A 16179-nucleotide genomic window follows, 5' to 3' on the forward strand; every position below is an offset into this window, starting at 1 on the left:
ATCACAGAACCACAATCACACATTAGAAAGTATGCACATCATTGGTTGAAATTGTCGACCAGGCGAAATGTTTGAATTTTTTGTTTTAGAAAAAGCCCGCCAATTCCAGTGCCGGGTGGAAGCGAATTAATCTAAAGTCTAGTTTCAATGGAATGATTTTAAAATCTCGGTCCTTTTGTTCTGTTATTCTGCGTTCACCGTCAGTAATTCCTGGCGCTGTTCTACGAACAGGTTTAATTTGTCAGCCTCTTATCTGTAACCGGCGCCAATAAGTCTCCATTCAGCAATCTAAAATGTGCCGAGTATCAGATCGCTGACTGCACAGTTACCCAATGACAGATTATTGGCCAAGGCCTTCTCACAGGCTCCACGGGGACAGAGAGAAGCGACTGAATTCTGATCCTCTCCCCTGAAAGCGGCGGCTAACGTCACAATGGGACGGGCGGGGGGAAATTCTGAATGGGCTGGAGAGGAGAGGGAGAGGAATCGAGTGGAAGAGCGGGAGATTGGCGCGGGTCCCTTTCCCCGCTCCTGTCAGCATCAACAGCCCAGAGTGCGGGCAATGGGAAGGGCCCTAAAGCACCAAGCCCAGGAAGGAACATTTAAAACCTTCAATGATTCTGGCAATGATCGTCTCAATATGTGCAGAATAAAATCGATTTGTCTCAAAACGGTTATTTCCTGCACTAAATTTGGCGGACTTTTTGAAATGGGCGATTAATCACAGTTCAGCCAATCGGGGCCTGAGTTTCCAGCGTTTCATTGATTGGTCAGAGTTGGGTTTGAAGTGGGTGGGCGCCGGTCTCCAGCCAATCAGTGCTCGGGGCGGTCCCTCACTGAGACTAACAAGGCGGACACACAGCAGACTCCGCATTAACAGTCCGTGTGTTCCAGATTGTGTTGAGGTCGGTTCAGAAAATGGCCAGGACCAAGCAGACAGCGCGCAAATCAACCGGAGGGAAAGCTCCTCGCAAACAGCTGGCGACCAAAGCGGCCCGGAAGAGCGCTCCAGCCACGGGCGGAGTGAAGAAACCCCATCGCTACAGACCCGGCACTGTGGCTCTGAGGGAGATCCGCCGCTACCAGAAATCCACCGAGCTGCTGATCCGCAAACTGCCCTTCCAGCGCCTGGTGCGGGAGATCGCTCAGGACTTCAAGACCGACCTGCGCTTCCAGAGCTCGGCCGTCATGGCCCTGCAGGAGGCCAGCGAGGCTTACCTGGTGGGGCTCTTTGAGGACACCAACCTGTGCGCCATCCACGCCAAGCGAGTCACCATCATGCCCAAAGACATCCAGCTGGCCCGCCGCATCCGCGGGGAGCGCGCCTAAACTCACCCTGCCCGGCTCTAGACTTTAGCACCAAACACAACAACGGCTCTTTTAAGAGCCACCAAATCAGCAAAGGAAAGAGCTGCGATCGCCCCAAGGCAAATTGGACTGTGCACACACCGTGCTGCTCTTGCAGTGTTAATGTAATTGAGATTTATAAAGTGGGGGCAGTGAATGTCTGGGTATGGTCTAGGTTTAAATGTGAGTGATCTGCCCAGTAAACTGACTGCACCCGCCAGTAGGAAACTATAAGTGGGAGCACTGATCCAACTCCACATACCGGGATTGATCATCGAGAGAACGAGGTGCCTGAAGTCTGAAGCTCACTTTTAAAATCAACTCTTACTGCGGGGAGGTAGTTACTATTTGGAATATTTCATATTAACCAGAGCTGTAATTCTGGTTCGATGCTCTCGTTGATGATCTCGTTGAATGGCGGAGCAGGCTCGAAGGGCCGAATGGCCTACTCCTGCTCCTATCTTCTATGTTTCTATGTCTGCAAATTAAAAGGGGAAAAGTTAGTATGGATCAATGTGCTCAGGATGTATATGGAATTATTGGCCCAATAAGGAACGGTTCGCCCATCAACCGCTCACTGGCTTAATAATCGTTTCTTAACATGCGTTCATATTCGGCTCTCCCAATGTGTTTAATTAGGGCCGGTCTCACGTTAAGTTTCCGTGTGTTTTGTTTTTCTCTGAAGCCAGCCCCCCTCTGTATTGAATCGCTGATCTGAATATTCGGTAACAACAAACCCGCTGTAATGTTTGTGGATTTACAGTTCTACATGTCCTGTTCATAGCCGAGAATGGCTGAACAGTAAACAACCCTTTCACAGATAAATTGGGTGGCTCTGAAAAGAGCCTTTGGGTTATTAGATTGAATCTTGTCCAGTTTACTTGCTCTTGGAGCTGGCAGTGCTGGTTTTCTTGGGCAGCAGCACCGCCTGGATATTAGGCAGCACCCCGCCCTGAGCGATGGTCACCTTTCCCAGCAGCTTGTTGAGCTCCTCGTCGTTGCGGACGGCCAGCTGCAGGTGTCTGGGGATGATGCGGGTCTTCTTGTTGTCGCGGGCCGCGTTGCCGGCCAGCTCCAGGATTTCAGCGGTCAGATACTCGAGCACAGCAGCCATGTAGACCGGGGCTCCGGCACCCACACGCTCAGCGTAGTTGCCCTTTCGCAGGAGCCTGTGAACACGGCCCACAGGGAACTGCAGTCCGGCCCGGGATGAACGGGATTTGGCCTTGGCCCGAGCTTTACCGCCGGTTTTTCCTCTTCCAGACATTTCCACAATTCACTCGTTGAAAGAAATAATGATAAACTCCGCCCACATCTGCCCTACTTATACCTTCTGGAGGAATGAAAAGAGCGAACTTGTGATTGGTCTCTCTGTGGGGAATTTCATTGGTGTTTTCCGGTGACCAATCACAGTCTGTTTTTCCCGCCAATGGCAAGGGTGCGGAAATAACTGTCCTCAACAGTCAGACCGCCAACGATTTTTTAATTTCAAAAAGCCCGCCAATATTTTCCTAAACCAGCGAATTAAGTTAATAAATGAACTATTCGCCAAAGATTTCCGGACAGTTTTTTATTCCTTTTGTCTTATTCCATCTCTCCCTTGCAAATTCTAGGCTGTTACAATTGGGATTAATTTCGGGTTCAATTTCAAACTGTATCGGGTGGGATTAAATCCCCATTGATTCTGTAACGGGACACATTCCAGCTCAATCTGTGTAAAAGTGAGGATTCACAGATTATCGATCGATCCTTTGCACAGGCGCTGCTGCGGGAGTGAAACCAGATCTGGGAGTCCTGCTGTGAGAAAAGAAGAGGGACAGAGTGTTCAAACTGACCACATTCTGGTCTCTAAGAAGCCCCATTCTGGGTTGTTAGATTACAGTAATTCTCGGGTTAATTAAAGGATTGACTCCCAACTGGCATTGAAAAAAATGAAAATGTTTTTGCAGAGATTGAGGTGAATGAAATCCGAGTCTCATCTCGAAAACAAGCTTTTAATTCGTCGGAAGGAGCTGCAAGTGAACGGGTCTGAGATCAAAGGGAAAGCGATCAGGGACTGTGTTTGTAGTTTACTGGACGGGAAATACAACAACGACGCTAAGGTCGATCTGGGCAGTGAAAGGTCAGAAAGGTCATTGCAAGAGCAGAGGAAGCTTCATCTTCCCATTAACCAAATCCCAGACCATTATCCGGGGTCCCAAGCGCTTCTTCCGGACGTGACAGCAATTAATTGTACTTCCTTCAACCAGTGCACTATATTCACGCCTTGCGGTGTGGTCTCCGCCACTTTAGTTCAGTATCTGCCAGTCTCTAGTACTGTGAATGTGTGTATTGGAATAGTTCTGTATTATTCATTCTCTGGTGATTTATGTAAATGTGGGAATCATTCTCAATCTCAGTCTCTGTTACAGTATGTGAGTGTGGGATCCATTTGTTTCCTGTCCGTCACTGATACCATGTGTCAGTGCGGGATTCCATCTGTTACGGTCAGACTCTGGTACCATGTGTCAGTGTTGGAATTCATTTGGAATCAGTCATTCTCTGGTAGTGTACGAGTGTGTGACATTAATTCTGTGTCAGTCTGTCACTGGGATGTGCAAGTCTGAGATTCATTCTATATCTGTCATTCACTGGGATGGTGTGCAAGTCTAAGTCTAAGATGTCAGTATCTGGTACTGAGTGTGAGTGTGAGATTCATTCTGTATCTGTCAGTCTTTGGGACTGCATATTATTGTTGGATTAGAGCTGAACCTGTCTGTCTCTGGTACTGTCTATCAGCGAAGAATTCCGCATGAATCTGCTACTTACTCGGTTTATGAAAGTGCGATTCTTACTGCATCTATTAGGCTCTGGCACTGAGATTAATTCCATTTCTGCTGGTATCTGGTACTGTATCTGTGTGTGGGACTGGATCTATCTGTAAATCAATTATACTGCATGTGATTGTGTAGTCATTCTGTATCTGCCGGCCCTCTGATGCTCTGTGTTACTGTAAGATTCAATCTCTGTCTGTCAGCCTCTGTTCTGTAATTGCAAGTTAGAGTAATTATATATCTGACAATCTCTGGTGCTGTATATGAGAGGGAGATTCATTCTGTACCAATCAGTCTTTAATGTGTGGTTAATTTTGTCGCTATCATTTTCTTAGGCTGTGAGCGAGTGTGTATTAATTCTGGGTCTGTCGCCATCTGATACGCTGTCAGTGTGAGATTCATCCTCTCTCTCTGCCAATCTGATATACTGTATGTGAGATTGAGATTTATTCTATATCTGTCAGTTGGGGATTTATTCTGTCTCTGTCACTATCTGGTACAGTATGTGAGTGTGTGATTCATGCAATGTATCTGTCAGTCTCCGATACCATATGTGAGCATGAAATTCTATAGCTGTCAGTCTCTGATAATCTGTGTCAGTGTGGGATTGATTCTGTGTTAGTCAGTGTCTGATACTCTATGTGACAGTGAGATATATTCTGTATCTCTCAGTCCATGGTAATATGTTTGAGAGTGAGATTCATTCTGTATCAGTCAGTATTTAATACTCTGTGTCAGAGTGGGGATCATTTTTCTCTATAATTTTCTGGTACTGTATCTGTTTGACTCTGATACTCTGTTAGTGTCAGATTAATTCTGTATCTGTCAGTCTCTGATACTGTATATGAGACTGAGATATATTCAATATCATTCAGTTCTGGCACGGCATATGAATTTGGGAATCATTCTATAACTGCCTGTCTCTGATACAAAATCTACCTAATTGTCACATACAGCACCAGACATTGACAATACAGAATCAATCACACACCGATACACAGTATCAGAGATTGAAGTAACAAATTATTCTCATTCTCACTCATTACGTGAGACTGACAGATACTGAATGCACCTCATTGTCACATACTGAACCAGAAACTGACAAATCCAGAATTTAACAAACACTGACAAAGTGTATCAAAGTCTAAGAGATAAAGATTGCATATAACAATCACATACAATACCAAAGACAGGCTGTTTCTGGTACGGTATCTTTGATTGGGATGTATTATGCACCTGTGAGTCTGATACTGTATGTGAGATAGAGATTGATTCAGGAACTGTCAATCTCTGGATAACATTTGAGATTCAGATTAAATCTGTATCTGTCAGTCTGGGTAATGTGTGTGACTGAGAATCAATCTGTATGTCCGTCTCTGAAAATTTGTGCTGGTGTGTGATTGATTATGTATTGTCAGTGTCTGGTACTGTAAGTGAAAATGAGGTAGATTTTTTTATCTGTCAGTCCCTGATACTATGTGAGAGAGTGAGATTCATTGATTATCAGTCAGTCTGTTCTACTTTCTGTCAGTGTGAGTATACTTTTGTCTCGATCATTTAATAAGTTAGTGTTACCGTTTTGAATCTGTATGTGAGAGTTAGATTAATTCAGTATATCAGTATCTGTCAGTCTCAGGTGTTGTATGAAAGTGCGGGATTCATTCTGTATCTGTCTGTCTCTGATTCCCTGAGTTAGTGTGAAATTAATTATCTCTTTGTCAATTTATGATTCTGTATGCGAGAGTTAGATTAATTCAGTATCTGTCAGTCTCTGTTGTATGAAAGTGTGGGATTCATTCTGTACCTGTCTGTCTCTGATTCCCTGAGTTTGTGTGAAATTCCTTCTCTCTTTGTCAGTTTATGATTCTGTATGCGAGAGTTAGATTAATTCAGTATCTGTCACTCTCTGGTGGAGTATCTAATTGTGGGATTCATTCTGTATATTTCAGTCTCAGATACAGTGTGTGAGAGTTAAATTAATTCTGTACCTCTCATTCTGTATATCTGTCTCTGAAACTCCTGTCATTGTGTGATTGATTCTGTATTTCTCAATGTCTAGTCCTTTATATGACAGTGAGGTAAATTCTCTGTCAGTCTCTGGACTTTGTGTGAGAGTGAGATTCATTCCTAACCAGTCAGTCTTTAATAATCAATGTCTGTGTGGGATTAATTGTGTCTATCATTTTCTGGTATTGCACGTGTATGTGGGATTCATTCTGAGTCTGTCACACTCCGATACTCTGTGTCAGTTTGTAATTCAACCTGCACCTGTCAGTCTCTGGATGGTGAATGTGGGTTTTACTCTGTACCTGTCAGTCTCTGATGAGAGAGTGTGGGTGATACCCTGTAACTGGCAGCTTCTGATACGTGAATTTTAGATTTTACTCTACCAGTCAGTCTCTGGTCTGTGAATGTTGGTTCTATTCTGTACCCATCGATCTCTTGTATGCTATCTGGTTTTATTCAGTACCAGTCAGTTTCCGATAGATTAGTGTGGGTTGTTTTCCTGTACCTATCAGTACCTGGTATATGAGTGGGATTTTGACCTGTAACTGTAAGATTTTGATATGTGAGTGAGGTTTTGTCCTGTACTTGCCAGTTACTGATCTATGAGTTGGTTTGTGCTGAACATGTCAATTTCTGGAATGTGAATAGGATATTGTCCTGTACCTGTAATTTTCTTGTCTGTAAGTGGGGTATAGCCCTGTTCCTGCCAGTTTCTGAAATATGACTGGAATTTTGACTTGTTTCTGTCAGTTTCTGGTATGTAAGTGGAATTTTGCCTGTACCTGTTAGTTTCTGGTATGTGGGTTGTGTTTTGTCCTGATCCTGTCTGTTTCTGGTACGTGCATGGGGTTTTGTCCTGTACCTCTCAATTTCTGCTATGTGATTGGAGTTTTACCTGTTAATGTCAGTTTCTTGTATGTGAGTGTGAATTTGTCCTTTACCTATCAGTTCCTGGTATGTGAGTGCGGTTTTGACCTGTAACTGCAAGTTTTTGATGTGTGAGTGGGGTTTTGTCCTGTACTTGCCTGTTACTGATATGTGATTGTGTTTGTGCTCTACCTTTCAGTATCTGGTATGTGAAAAGGTTTTTGTCGTGTACATGTCATTCACTTGTCTGTAAGTGGGCTTTTGACTTGTAATGTGTGGGATTTTGTCCTGTTCCTGTCAGTTTCTGTTATGTGAGTGGAGTTTTGTTTTGTACCTGTCAGCTTCTGGAATGTGAGTGAGGTTTTTACCTATTCCTGACAGTTTCCCTTATGTTATTTGTGATTTTTCCTGTGCCTGTAATTTTCTGGTATATAAGTGTGTTTTTTTACTGTTCCTGCCAGTTTCTGGTGTGTGAGTGGTGGGTTTGTCCTGTACTTGTAAGTTTCTGGTATGTAATTGTGATTTTGTCCTGTACCTGTCAGTTTCTCATGGGTCAGCAGGGGTCTGTCTGTACCCATCAGTTTCTGGTACGTGATTGGGGCTTTGTCCTATACCTATCAGTAAGTGGGGCTATGTCCTATACGTATCAGTTTCTGTTATGTGTGTGTCGTTTTCTCCTGTATCTGTCAAGCTTCTGGTATGTGAGTGGGGTATTGTCCTGTACCTGTCAGCTTCTGGTACGTGACTGGGATTTTGCCCTGTACCTGTTAGTTTCTGCTTTGTAAGTGGGATTTTGCCTGTACCTTTCAGTTTCTGTTATGTGAGTTGTGTTTTGTCCTGAACCTGTCTGTTTCTGGTACGTGAATGGGGTATTGTCCCATACCTGTCAGTTTCCAGTACGTGAGTGGGCTTTTGTCCTTTACCTGTCAGTTTCTGTTATGTGAGTGATGTTTTGTCCTGTACCTGTCAGGTTCTGCTATGTGAATGTGGTGTTGTCTGGTACCTGTCAGTTTCTGATAATTGAGTGTGGTTTAGTCCTCTACCTCTCAGTTTCAGGTAGTTGAGTGGGGCTTTGTCCTGTATCTATCAGTTCCTGGTATGTGAGTTGGGCATTGTCCTGTACCTGGCTGTTTCTGGTATGTGAGTGTGGTTTTCGTGTGTACCTGTCAGTTTCAGATATAAGAGTGGAGTTTTGTCTTCTACCTTTGAGTAATTGGTATGTGAGTTGGTTTTTTGTCCTGTATGTAACAGTTTCTGGTATGAGAGTGGGGCTTTGCCCTGTACCTGTCATTTTCTGGTGTGAGAGTGAGGTTTTGTCCTTTAACTCTCAGTTTCTGGTATGTAAGTGGGTCTTTGTCCTGTACTTGTCAATATCTGATATGTGAGAGTGGTTTTGCCCTGTACCTTTCAGATTCTGATATGTGTGAGGTATTGTATCCAGTTACTGTCAGTTTCTGGTACCTGAGTGTGGTTTTGTCCTGAACCTATCAGTACCTGGTATATGAGTGGAGCTTTGTCCTGTACCTGTCAGTTTCTTGTATGTGAATGGGCCTTTACCCTGTAACTGTCAGTTTCTGGTATGTGATTGGGCTTTTGTCCTTTACATGTCAGTTTCTGTTATGTGAATGTGGTTTTTTCCTGTTCCTGTCAGCTTCTGGGATGTGTGTGGGTTTTTTTTCCTGTACCAGTCCATTTCTGATATGTAAGTGGGGTTTTGTCCTTTAACTCTCAATTTCTGTTATGAGAGTGTGGTTTAGTCCTCTACTTGTCAGCTTCTGGTATGTGAGTGGGGTTTTGTGCTGCAGTTGTCATTTTCTGGTATGTGAGTGGAGTTTTATCCTGTACCTCTCAATTTCTGGTATGTGAGTGGGGTTTTGTGCTGTACTTGTCAATTTTTGGTGTGCGTAAGTGTTTGCAAAATCCCTCAGCCCCGAAGATACTGGAGATATTAATCCACATCGTGGATGGAGACTGTGCGTGATTTTAAATTGTCTCTGGGTTGGACAATGTTTTAAAACGTGCCCAGAACTGCAAAAGGCTGCTTTGAGATGGGCAGCACGTGGACAACACCGGAATCAAGGAATGTTGTGGAAAAATTTGCACAATTTAAGACAGTACATTTTATTAAAATTTGTACCCTTGAGTTTTTTAAATTGGAAAGGGGTTTAAAAATGGCCGTCAGAAAAGCATGTCCAAGGACAAAGTGGCTTGGAAGCAGCTCGTGCAGGTCTGTCAAAAGTGGGAGGATCAAGCAGTGGCAGTCAGATTCTGTCAATCAAAAAGGGAGTTTCCCTTCCCTGCTGACAATCGATGTTTGTTTACTGAAACCACTGCCTTGTTGACATAAAGGATTATTCACTTAGGCTGCGGTTTCGAGTGACCACAAGAGAATCGGTTTCTGTTTACATAGTAATCCAACCCCATTCAAAACCCATCAGGGTGAATGGAGATGGTTCGAAGGCTCAGCACAGACTGTTGTAAAAGACACTCAAACTGAGGAAGGGAACAGTTTAAACTGAATGGATTTCAATCACCCATTACTCGACAATGGGGCGGTAGGATCCCTTTGTTTTAGCCCAGAAAACTCCGGATGTGGGCGGGAACATTTCCGCCCCAGAATGAAGACACATTCAAACCACTCAAAGCTTCATTTGAATCACCCATTCCAGACAATGGGAGCAGTTTGGCGACTGGGAAATAGCCCGTTTGAATCAGCCAATCATGGTCTTTCTCTTGTGTATTCAAACTTTTCAGCGCGAATTTGCACACAGACCTTTTCAGTGCCAAAACAGCAGGAGCACCCAGGTATTAAGATAGCTTCTCAGAAGCATATCTCTCTCTTATTCCTTGGACTGCAGGTCAGCTCTTCTCGCTCTTACTCTTTGGACCACAGGTGAGCAGGTTTCTGACTCCTCAACAAGGCAATCTAGTAAGGAGTTAGAGGGGTGGTAATTTAAGGGAAATTGCTAAGATTGTAAGACTTACATTGTAGCCATTTATCCCTCGTTTTTGCCGTCTGCCTTCCCCTGTTAAGCAAATTTACATTGATCGTGTGGTGTAGTTTCTTTAATCCTTTGATCGTGTGGTGTTGTATTCTTTAGTTAATAAAGTTTGATTTTCTCGCATTGAGACCATTTTGTCCTTTTTTATATATCATTAATTATAAGTTCCTCCAGTCAGAACTGGAAGGGTGGGTTTAGCGATTCGAAACCACTGTTTGGAATTGGTTCACAGTGCAGGCAAAGGCTGCTGGTCAGGTAAATTACCGTAAACCAGGTAAAAGATGCCGCCCTGCATATGTGAGTGCGATTTTGACGTGTAACTGTAATTTTCCGATTTGTGAGTGGGGTTTTGTCCTGTACCTGTCAGTTTCTGGTATGTGAATGTGGTTTTGACCTGTAACTGTAAGTTTCTGATATGTCAGTGGGGTTTTGTCCTGTACTTGCCTGTTACTGGTATGTGATTCTGCTTGTGCTGTACCTTTTATTATCTGGTATATGAAAAGGTTTTTGTCTTGTACATATCATTTACTTGTCTGTATGTCGGCTTTAGTCTTGTACCTGTCAGTTTCTGCTTTGTAAGTGGGATTTTGGCTGTACCTTTCAGTTTCTTTTATGTGAGTTGTGTTTCATAGAAACATAGAAGATAGGAGCAGGAGTAGGCCATTCAGCCCCTCGAGCCTGCTCCGCCATTCCATGTGATCATGGCTGAACATCCAAACTCAGTACCCCGTACCTGCCTTCTCCCCATATCCCTTGATAGGTTTAGCTCTAAGAAATATATGTAACTCCTTCTTGAATATATTTAAAGACTTGGCCTGAAACGCCTTCTGTGGTAGACAATTCCACAGGTTCACCACTCTCTGGGTGAAGAAATTCTTCCTCATCTCTGTCCTAAATGGCTTACCCCTTATCCTTAGACTATGAGCCCTGGTTCTGGACTCTCCGACCATCAGGAACATTCTACCTGCATCTAGTTTGTCCAGACATGTCAGAATTTTATAAGTTTCGATGAGATCCCCTCTCATTCTTCTAAACTCCAGCGAGTATAAGCCCAATCGACCCAATCTCTCCTCATACGTCATTCCTGCCATCCCAGGGATCAGCCTTGTGAATCTTCACTGAACTCCTTCCATGGTAAGAACATCCTTCCTCAGATAAGGCGAACAAAACTGCACACAGTCCTCAAGGTGTGGCCTCACCAAGGCCCTGTACATCTGCAGCAGGACATCTTTGCTCCTGTACTCAAACCCTTTCACTATGAAGGCCAACATAGCATTTACCTTCTTCACCACCTGCTGCACCTGAATGCTTACCTTCAGCGACTGGTGCACAAGGACACCCAGGTCTCGTTGCACTTCCCCTTCTCCCAATCTATTGCCATTCAGATAATAGTCTGCCTTTCTGTTTTTGACACCAAAGTGGATAACCTCGCATTTATCCACATTATATTGCATCTGCCACGCTTCTGCCCAATCGCCCAACCTGTCCAAATCATCCTGGAGTTTCTCGGTATCCTCCTCGCAGCACACACGCCCACCCAGCTTTGTGTCATCTGCAAATTTGGAGATATTACATCTAGTTCCCTTATCTAGATCATTAATGTATATTGTGAATAGCTGGGGTCCAAGGACCGATCCTTGCGGTACACCACTAGTCACTGCCTGCCACTTGGAAAAAGACCCGTTAATTCCTACTCTCTGCTTTCTGTCCACCAACCAGTTCTCTATCCAAGTCAATACCTTGCCCCCAATCCCATGTGCCTTAACTTTGCATGCTAATCTCTTATGCGGGACCTTATCAAAAGCCTTTTCAAAGTCCAAATACACCACATCTACTGGTTCTCCCTTATCTATTTTCCCAGTTACATCCTCAAAAAATTCCAGTAGATTAGTCAAGCACGATTTATCTTTTGTAAATCCATGTTGACTTTGTCCGATCCTGTCACTGTTTTCCAAGTGCTCAGCTATTACATCCTTCATAATGGACTCTAGCATTTTCCCCATGACCGATGTCAGGCTTCCTGGTCTGTAATTCCCTGCTATCTCTCTACCACCCTTTTTGAATAGTGGGGTAACATTAGCTACCCTCCAATCCATAGGTACTGTTCCAGATTCCAGCGAATTTTGGAATATGATCAGCAATGCATCTACTATTTCTAGGGCCACCTCCTTAAGTACCCTAGGATGTAGATTATCAGGCCCTGGGGATTTATCGGCCTTCAATCCCGTCAATTTCACGAACACCATTTCCCTACAAATACTGATTTCTTTCAGTTCCTCCCTCTCATCAGACCCTATGTTCTCCAACATCTCTGGGAGGTTATTTGTGTCCTCCTTTGTGAAGACAGAACCAAAATATGCATTTAATTGGTCAGCCATTTCTTTGTTCCCCATTATAACTTCCCCTGCTTCTGATTGCAGGGGACCTACACTTGATTTCACTCATCTTTTTCACTTCAAATATCTATAAAAGCTCTTAGTCAGTTTTTATGTTCCCTACAAGCTTACTTTCATATTCTATTTCCCCTTCTTAATTAATCCCTTTGTCCTCCTTTGTTGAATCCTAAACTGCTCCCAATCCTCAGGGTTACCGCTTTTTCCAGCCCTCTCCTAGGATCTTATGCTATCCCTAATTTTCCTTGTTAGCCAAGGTTGAGCCACCCTTTTTGTTTTATTCTTATCCCAAACTGGGATGAACAACTTCTGTAGTTCATCCGTGCGGTCTTTTAATGTTTGCCATTGCCTATCCACCGTCAACCCTTTGAGTGACATTCCCCAATCAATCCTACCCAACTCGCACCTCATGCCATCGTAGTTTCCTTTATTTAAATTCAGGACCCTAGTCTCCGAGTAAACTACTTCACTCTCCTTCCTAATGAAGAATTCTATCACATTATGATCGCTCTGACCCAAGGGGCCTCGTACAACAAGATTGCTAATTAATCCTCTCTCATTACATAATACCCAGTCTAAGATGACCTGATCTCTGGTTGGTTCCTCGACATATTGTTCCAGAATACGATCCCGTAAAATTCGAGGAATTTCTCCTCCACAGTATTTTTACTAATTTGGTTAGCCCAATCTATATATAAATTAAAGTCACCCATGATGACTACTGTGCCCTTACTGCATGCTTCTCTAATTTCCCTTTTAATGCCATCCCCAACCGTATTAATGCTTGGAGGTCAATATACCACTCCCACTAACGTTTTCTGCCTCTTGATATTTCTCAGTTCTACCCATACAGAATCCGCATCATCAGAGTTAATATCCTTCCTTTCAATTGTGTTAATACCCTCTTTAACCAGCAATGCTACCCCACCTCTCTTTCTTTTTTGCCTATCCTTCCTAAATATTGAATACCCCTGGATGTTGAGTTCCCAGCCTTGGCCACCCTGGAGCCATGTTTCTGTAATCCCAATCAAATCCTATTCGTTTACCTCTATTTGCACATCTAATTCATCCACCTTGCTCCGAATGCTCCTTGCATTAAGACACAAAGCCTTCAGGCTTGTTTTAATAATGCTCTCAGACCTATATGAATTCTTATTTACTGTGACCTTGTTTGATTTAAAACGTTGAGTTCTTTGCCTTCTAATTTTGTTTTTCTCCTTCCTGTCTTTTGCTTTTTTCCTTGTTTCCCTTTCCTCTGTCTCCCTGCTCAGGTTCCCAACCCCCTGCCACTTTAGTTTAAACCCTCCCCAACAGCACTAGTAAACACACTCCCATGGACATCAGTCCCGGCCCTGCCCAGGTGGAAACCGTCCGATTTGTACTTGTCCCACCTCTCCCAGAACTGGTTCTAATGTCCAATGAATTTCAATCCCTCCCCCTGGCACCATTCCTCTAGCCATGTATTCACTTGAACTATCCTCCTATTTCTACTCTGACTAGCACGTGGCACTGGTAGCAATCCTGAGATTACTACCTTTGAGGTCCTATTTTTTAATTTACCTCCTAACTCCCTATAGTCTGCTTTTAGCACCTCATCCCGTTTTTTACCTATATCGTTGGTGCCTATGTGCACCACGACAACTGGCTGTTCACCCTCCCCCTCCAAAATGTTCTGCAGCCGCTCCGAGTCGTCCTTGACCCTTGCACCAGGGAGGCAACACACCATCCTGGAGTCTCGATTGCGGCCGCAAAAACGCCTATTTATTCCCCTACAATTGAGTCCCCTATCACTATAGCTCTTCCACTCTTTTTCCTCCCAGCCTGTGCAGCAGAGCCACCCATGGTGCAACTGTCAGTTTCTGTTTCGTGAGTGGGATTTTGTCCTGTACCTCTCAATTACTGATATGTGAGTGGAGTTTTGTCCTGGCATAAGAGTGGGGCTTTGTCCTGTACCTGTCAGTTTCTGGTATGTGAGTGTGGTTTTCTCGTGTACCTGTCAGTTTCTGATATATGAGTTAAGGTTTTGTCCTGTACCTTTAAGTTACTGGTATGTGAGTGGGCTTTTGTCCTGTACCTGCCAGTTTCTTTTATGTGTGTGTGGTTTTGTCCTGTACCTGTCAGCTTCTCGGATGTGAGTGGGATTTTCTCCTGTACCTATCAGTACCTGGTATATGAGTGGGGCTTTGACCTGTAAGTGTAAGTTTTTGATATGTGAGTGAGGTTTTGTCTTGTAATTGACAGTTACTGATATGTCAGTGGGTTTGTGCTGATCCTGTCAATTTCTGGTATGTGAATAGGATATTGTCCTGTACCTATCATTTTCTTGCCTATAAGTGGTGTATTGCCAGTTTCTGGAAAATGACTGGAATTTTGTCCTCTTTCTGTCAGTTTCTGGTATGTAAGTGAAATTTTGCCTGTAACTGTTAGTTTCTGTTATGTGAGTTGTGTTTTGTCCTGAACCTGTCTGTTTCTGGTACGTGAATGAGGTTATGTCTTCTTCCTGTCCGTTCCTGGTATGTGAGTGCGGTTTTGACCTATAACTGTCAGTTTCTGATATGTGAGTGTGGTTTTGTCCTGTACTTGCCTGTTACTGATATGTGATTTTGCTTGTGCTGTACCTTTCATGATCTGGTATGTGAAAATGTTTTGTCTTGTACATGTCATTTACTCGTCTGTAAGTGGGCTTTTGTCTTGTACCTGTCAGTTTCTGTAATGTGTGGGATTTTGTCCTGTTCCTGTCAGTTTTTGGTATGTGAGTGGCTTTTCTCCAGTGCCTGTCAGTTTCTGGTATGCGAGTGGCCTTTTTATGCTGTACCTGTCAGTTTTGATTATGTGAGTGGTGTTTTGTCCTTTACCTGTCAGTTTCTGGTATGCGAGTGGCCTTTTTATGCTGTACCTGTCAGTTGTGATTATGTGAGTGGTGTTTTGTCCTTTACCTGTCAGTTTCTGGTATTTGTGTGGGGTTTTGTCCTCTACTTGTCAGTTACTGTTCTGTGAGTGGGATTTTGTCTTTTACCTGTCAGTTTCTGGAATGTGAGTGGGGTTTTGTCCTGTACCTGTCAGTATCTGGTATGTGAGTGGGGTTTTGTCCTCTACCTGTCAGTTTGAGTTATGTGAGTTGGGTTTTGTTCTTTATCTGTCAGTTTCTGTTTTGTGAGTTGTGCTTTGTCATGTACCTGTCAGCTTCTGGTATGTGAGTGGGGTTTTCTCCTGTACTTTGCAGTTTCTGATATGTGAGTGTTATTTTTTCCTGTACCTGTCAGTTTCTGGTATGTGAGTGTGGTATTGTCCGGTACCGGTCAGTTTCTGTTAATTGAGTGGGGTTTTGCTCTGTACCTCTCATTTTCTGGTAGTTGAGTGGGGTTTTGTCCTGTATCTATCATTTCCTGGAGTGTGAGTGGGGTTTTGTCCTGTACCTGTCAGTTTCTGGTACGTGAGTGGAGTTTTGTACTTTACCTGTCAGTTTCTGGTATGTGAGTGAGGTTTTGACGTGTACCTGTCAGTTTCTGGTATGTGAGTAGGGTTTTCTGGTGTACCTGTCAGTTTCTGATAATTGAGTGTGGTTTAGTCCTTTACCTGTCAGTTTCCGATAATTGAGTGTGGTGCTGTCCTGTATCTATTAGTTCCTGTTATGTGAGTTGGGCTTTGTCCTGTACCTGGCAGTTACTGGTATGAGTGTGGTTTTCATGTGTATCTGTTAGTTTCTGAGATATGAGTGGAGTTTTGTCTTGTACCTTTCAGTAACTCGTA

This window comes from Somniosus microcephalus, unplaced genomic scaffold (genome assembly GCF_052327205.1).
Source record: "Somniosus microcephalus isolate GS21.2 unplaced genomic scaffold, FLI_Smic_1.0 unresolved_chr5, whole genome shotgun sequence".
In the NCBI taxonomy this organism is placed as follows: domain Eukaryota; kingdom Metazoa; phylum Chordata; class Chondrichthyes; order Squaliformes; family Somniosidae; genus Somniosus; species Somniosus microcephalus.